This window comes from Arachis duranensis, chromosome 3 (assembly GCF_000817695.3).
Source record: "Arachis duranensis cultivar V14167 chromosome 3, aradu.V14167.gnm2.J7QH, whole genome shotgun sequence".
Lineage (NCBI taxonomy): Eukaryota > Viridiplantae > Streptophyta > Magnoliopsida > Fabales > Fabaceae > Arachis > Arachis duranensis.
The window spans coordinates 92,802,904-92,809,991 of NC_029774.3; the positions used below are offsets into that span (position 1 = coordinate 92,802,904).

Here is a 7,088-nt window from a genome sequence, read left to right on the forward strand (position 1 = left end):
GTACTGTGACAAGTGCGTTAGCATAGTTTTCACTGCGAGGATGGGATGTAGCCATCAGCCATGGGTGATGCCTCCAGACTGGTTAGCTGTGCGAGTGACAGCCGCACAGGTTATTTCCCCGTGAGGAATGAAAGTAGCCACAGTTGATGGTGAACCCCTATACAAAGCTTGCCATGGAAAGGAGTAAGAAGGATTGAGTAGAAGGAGTAGGAGAGCAGGCGTCCAAGAGCTCTACAGCATCTCCATCCGCTTATCTGAAATTCCCACCAATGAATCTGCATAAGTATCTTTATCCCTTTCATTATTTCTATTTTCAAAAACCCATAAACTATTTTAATCTGCCTAACTGAGATTTGCAAGGTGACCATAGCTTGCTTCATACCAACAATCTCTGTGGATTCGACCCTTACTCACGTAAGGTTATTACTTGGACGACCCAGTACACTTGCTGGTTAGTTGAACGAGATTGTGAATTCAACGAGTGCCATAAATAAGCTTTCATTCAAAATCCAAAGAACATATAATGTGATCACAATTTCGTCCACCACCTGACAACCACTTTTGTTCTACATGCAAATAAGCTTGAATGAATATCTTGGATTCCTTAATCAGAATCTTTGTGGTATAAGCTAGAATCCATTGTCAGCATTCTTGAAAATCTGGAAAGTCTAAACATTGTCTGTGGTATTCCGAGTAGGATTCAGGGATTGAATGACTGTGACGAGCTTCAAACTCGAGACTGTAGGGTGTGGTGACAGACGCAAAAGGATAGTAAATCCTATTCCTGCATGATCAAGAATAGACAGATGATTAGCCGTGTGGTGACAGCGCACCTGGATCATTTTCACTGAGAGGACAGACGGTAGCCATTGACAACGGTGATCCCCCGACATACAGCTTGCCATGGAAAGGAGTAAGAATGATTGGATGAAAGCAATAGGAAAGCAGAGATTCAGAAGAAACACAGTATCTTCATGCGCTTATCTGAAATTCCTACCAGTGAATTACATAAGTATCTCTATCTTTATTTTATGCTTTATTTATATTTACATTTGAAAACCATTATAACCATTAGAATCCGCCTGACTGAGATTTACAAGATGACCATAGCTTGCTTCAAACCAACAATCTCCGTGGGATCGACCCTTACTCATGTAAGGTTGATTACTTGGACGGCCCAGTGCACTGATGCGGTATTTTACAACCCACACTACTAACCGGCAAGTGCATCGGGTCGTACCAAGTAATACCTTACGTGAGTAAGGGTCGATCCCATGAGGATTGATGGATCAAGCAACAATAGTGTTTGATAGGATTAGTTAGACAAACAGAAAAGAGTGTTTTGGTGTTCAAAGAGCATTAAACAGTAAATTAGAAATTTCAGAAAGCAAACAGCGATGAATTGGGAATAAAATATTTGAGAAAGCAGTTAAGATTTCAGAGTTATCTATTTTCCGGATTAACTTTTATTACTAACTAATTTAATCATGCAAGATATAATTTCATGGCAAACTATATGTGATTAGACCCTAATTCCTTATACCTTCCTAGTCTCCTCTAAAATTCATTAACTGCCAATTCCTTGGTCAATTAATTCCAATTAAAGGGTGATGATCAATTTCTAGTTTATATGCCAAAAGAATTCTAATTATCCAAAAATAAAGGGATTATATGTCACGTATCCCGTTAAATACAAACAATTAGAAATTCAGTATAATATGTTTTCAAGTTGTTGTTCAAGTAAAGAGTTTTTCCAAGTTCTACAAGAACTCAATTAGAACATGGGACATACTTTTGTTCCACCCATATTCATTAAGTAAAGAGTGAAAACAATTATTGAAATATAAATCTAAACATGGATTAGATTAGAAAGATCAAAATAATAAATCCATACAAATAGACAGAGCTCCTAACTTTAACAGTGGAGGATTAGTTGCTCATAGTTCAGAATAGAAAACTAGGATTTTGGGTAAACTATTGTGTACTTGTTTAGATGTACAGAGTTCCTATTTATAACTAATCCTAATAGATTTAAAATCTAATTATCTAAATTTAAAAATAATATCTTTTCCTAAAAGATAAGATTTGAATTTAAATTCGAATTAATTAACAGCTCCGTGTCTTGTAGCGTGGGGACCACTTGGCTTCACTGGATCTGCGCCTATCTTGGTTGCTAAAATGGGGCCCAGAAATCACCCCTTAGCATTTTCTACATTTTCTGCACGTGGCGCATGTCACGCGTACGCGTCAGTCACGTGTACGTGTCGCTGGTTTTCTTTGCAAGTCATGCGGACGCGTCGATCACGCGAACGCGTCGCTGAGCAAATCTTCGAATCACGCATACGCGTCAGGCACGCGTGCACGTCGCTCTTTGCAGCCATCTCCTTTGATTCTTGTGTTACAGAAATTCCGTCAAATTCCGCCGAATGCTGCCTAATATAAATAAAATTACCCAAAACTCAAAATAGCATCCATAGTTGCTAAAATATAATTAATTCTTAATTAAACTCAACAATTTAAGTGCAAATTCACTAGGAAAAGATAGACAAGATGCTCACGCATCAGAACACCAAACTTAAACTGTTGCTTGTCCTCAAGCAACCAAAACTAATATAAGCTTATGATGTGAATTTGCATGAGAATGAGAATTTGGTTAAGCTCATGTCTCTTTTTATAGTGGGATTTATAACTGTAATCCTGAATAGGTTTGGCATCTCACTCTCCTTTGAATCAGAAGAATGTTAATGTCATTCGGAATTAGAATCCGGATAATATTATGAATTCTCTGATCTTTACATTTCAGTTTAGTCCTTGAACACAGCAACATTTACTTTAATTTTTCTTTGGTGCTTTGCACCTTGAGTCTAGCCGTGACTTTAAATGTTTTGTCTCATGAGATACTTGACACAAAAACACCACAAGCACTTAACTGGGGAACTCCCTTTGAGTTCTGATTTTTCTTTCACTTACTCCTAGACAGTGGTGCTCATAGTCTTTGGCATACTCTATTAAGCGCACTTGGTCTCGACTCTAAGCGTTCTATTTCAAAGACTACTTGACACAATCACACCACAAGCATGTGACTAGGGAAATAACTCTTTGAGCTTATAATCATGTCTGACCTCCCTAGTCATTGATGCTCAGAGCCTTGGACCTTGCTTTTATTATTATTTTTTTCTTTTGCTGTTTCTTTTGCTTCAAGGATTAAATTTTTGTTTATTTCAGAGAAGTCATAATAATTCTCTAAATTCCTATTCCTTATACATCAACATCTCTTGATTCAAATTCAAATATGCACTGCTTATATCATGCATTCAAAAATTACAGAAAAAACCACCACATTTAAGTAATAAGACTATTCTTAGAATTAACTCAATTTCTCATGCAATACATCACTTCTTTTTCTTTTCTTTTTGGATTCAAGTTCAGTGAGTGGTACATGAAACATCTTTTCAGCATAAAAAAAGGAAACTAAACTAGTCCTAGGATTCTAACTAATAAAGGATCATGCAACAAACAAAACAAAATAGCAGCCGGAACATAACATAGAAAAAGAGTGGAGGGATAAAAATGAAAGGAACTCAACCACCTTAGTTATCCTAGCGGTCGCATTATTCTTCAAGTTATGCTCCTTAATGAAGATGATTCGCCTCCCTTTTGTGCCAGAAAACCAATAAGCGCAGCGTCCAACAACACCAAACTTAAAGGTTTGCTTGTCCACAAGCAAAGAAGAACTGAAAATAGAAGAGACGAATATTATGAGGAGAGAAAAATAAAAAGATAAATGAATAAGAGAGAATTAGGATTGGGAGAGAGAGAAAGAAAACTGGGCGGTGCAAACGACGCGTGCGAGTGACGCGGACGCGTGGGTCACGCATTCGCGTACGTCGCGCATTCTTCATAATGACGCGCTAGCGTCAGGCACACGTCCGCGTGCCCTGGTTTTTGTGCAATTTGCGCGAAGCCAGTCGCGTGCCCGCGCGACTCTCTGTTCACATGGCTTGGGAGCCAATTATTCATACGACGCGTTCGCATCATGCACGCGCTCGCGTCGATTGCTATATGGGCGACTGACGCGAACGCGTCAGTCACGCAGCCGCGTGCTCTAACTTGTGCTTTTAGCACACTTCCTGCCCCAAGCCAGAACAACTCTCTGCCTGATCACACTTTTATGTCAAAATTGCAGGTCACGCATACGCGTTGGGGACGCGTCCGCATGAGTGGTGAAAATCGCAAACGACGCGCACGCGTGAGGTACGTGAACGCGTGGGTTGTTTGTGCTAAAGGCTTGGTTCCAGTGCCATTCCCGCTCAACTCCCTGTCAAATTTTCATTTTGTACGCACACATGATTGACGCGTTCGTGTCAATGACGCTTGCGCGTCGTGTGCCTCCTCTCTTTTTTTTGGGAAATATATATAGCTTGCGGTGTTCGGTTCCCGAGATAAAATAGCTGCATGATCAGAAAATTAGTGAGAACTTAGTAAACATCAAACAAGTACGAAACTACTACTACGAAAAAGAACTAACGATACGAAATCAGTGGGTTGCCTCCCGACAAGCGCTTCTTTATCGTCACTAGCTTGACGGTCAGTTCTACTAATTCAGCAGATGAGTGGACCTCTGGCGATCAATCTTGCCTCCAAGATAGTGCTTCAACCTCTGGCCATTCACTGTAAATTTCCTGTCAGAATTATCTTCCTGTATTTCCACATGACCATACGGTGAAGCTCTGGTAACCACAAATGGTCCTGACCACCGAGATTTCAATTTCCCGGGAAAGAATTTGAGCCTTGAATTATACAGAAGCACTCTCTGTCCTGGTTCAAAGACTCTGATGGCTATCTTCTTGTCATGCAATAGCTTATTTCTCTCCTTATAGAGCTTGGCATTCTCATAGGCTGAGTATCTGAATTTGTCAAGCTCATTCAACGGAAGCATTCGCTTAATTCCTGCAGCTTCTGAAGTAAGGTTCAGGTATCTGATTGCCTAGTAAGCTTTATGCTCCAGTTCAACTAGCAAGTGACAGGCTTTGCCATAGACCAACTGGTAAGGGGACATGCCAATAGGAGTCTTGTATGCTGTCCGGTATGCCCAGAGAGCATCATCAAGCTTCTTAGACCAATCCTTTCTTGAAATACTGACAGTCTTCTCTAGAATCCTCTTAAGTTCCCTATTGGAAACTTCAACCTGTCCACTTGCCTGAGGGTGATAGGGGGTTGCCACTTTATGACGGACTCCATATCTCTGCAGAAGAGAGTCCAACTGTCTGTTGCAGAAATGGCTTCCTCCATCACTAATGAGTGTCCTTAGGACACCAAACTGGCTAAAGATATATCTCTGAAGAAAGCTCATTACCACTCTGGCATCATTGGTGGGCAAAGCCACGGCTTCCACCCACTTGGACACATAGTCAACTGCCACTAGAATATAGTTGTTTGAATGTGAGGGTGGGAAAGGTCCCATGAAATCAATACACCACACATCAAACAACTCAACCTCAAGAATCCCCTGCTGTGGCATTTCATGGTTTGCAGGGAGATTTGCAGCTTTTTCACATCTGCCACAGTGCTTTACAAATGCTCTTGAGTCCCTGAAGAGAGTCGGCCAGTAAAATCCACTCTGAAGGACCTTTGTAGTTGTCCTTTCACCACCAAAGTGGCCTCCATACTCAGAACCATGACAGTGCCAAAGAATTTGCTGTTTTTCTTCATCTGGGACACACCTCCGGATGATTCCATCTGAACAGCTTTTAAAAAGGTATGGTTCTTCCCAAATGTAGTGCTTTGCATCAGTCAATAGCTTCTTCACTTGTTGCCTACTGTACTCCCTTGGGATAAAATTCATGGCTTTATAATTTGAAATGTCTGCAAACCATGGTGCCTACTGAATGAGGAACAATTGCTCATCTGGAAATGTCTCAGTCACAGCTGTTGTTGGTTGTACTCCTGCTTCAGGCTCAATTCTGGAAAGATGGTCAGCTACTTGATTCTCTGACCCTTTCCTGTCTTTTATCTCAATATCAAACTCCTGAAGGAGCAACACCCATCTGATTAATCTTGGTTTAGAATCCTGTTTGGTTAGAAGGTACTTCAAAGCAGCATGATCAGTATAAATAATAACCTTAGAACCAAGTAAATAGGATCTAAACTTATCAACAGCATACACAACAGCTAATAATTCCTTTTCTGTAGTTGTATAATTCTTTTGGGTATCATTTAACACACGATTGGCATATTAAATGACATGTACAAGATTACCATGCCTCTGTCCTAAAACAGCTCCTATAGCAAAGTCACTAGCATCACACATTAATTCAAATGGTAGATCCCAGTCAGGGGGAGCTATAATGGGAGCAGAGGTAAGGTTTGCTTTCAGAGTTTCAAAAGCATGCAAACAATCAGAATCAAAGACAAAAGGAATATCAGCAACCAAGAGGTTGCTTAGAGGTTTAGCAATTTTAGAAAAATCCTTTATAAATCTTCTATAAAATCCTACATGACCCAAGAAACTCCTGACTGCCTTAACATTAGTGAATGGTGGTAATTTTTCAATTACCTCCACCTTTGCTCTATCAACCTCAATTCCCTTACTTGAAATCCGGTGTCCAAGAACAATACCTTCAGTAACCATAAAATGACATTTTTCCCAATTTAAAACAAGGTTTGATTCTTGACACCGTTTCAAGACAAGAGATAAATGATTAAGGCAGGATTCAGAAAAGTCATCCATAAATACCTCAATAAACTTTTCAATCATATCAGAAAAAATTGAAAGCATACACCTCTGAAAAGTTGTTGGAGCATTGCAAAGTCCAAAAGGCATTCTTCTGTAGGCAAATACTCCAAAGGGGCATGTGAATGCTATCTTCTCTTGATCTTGAGGGTCCACTGCAATTTGATTATATTCAGAATATCCATCTAGAAAACAATAAAATGCATGACCAGCTAACCTCTCAAGCATCTGATCAATGAAAGGTAGGGGAAATGATCCTTCCTTGTAGTAGTGTTGAGCCTCCTGTAGTCTATACACATTCTCCATCCTCTGACGGTTCTTGTGGGAATAAGCTCATTCTTTTCATTTTTGATCA

At 40.0% G+C, this 7,088-nt stretch overlaps 1 pseudogene; it reads right to left on the reverse strand.

The window, feature by feature from the left end:
- Positions 1 to 4,597: 4,597 nt before the first annotated feature.
- On the reverse strand, positions 4,598 to 6,832 carry LOC110278662 (uncharacterized; annotated as a pseudogene).
- Between the last annotated feature and the right edge of the window lie 256 nt (positions 6,833 to 7,088).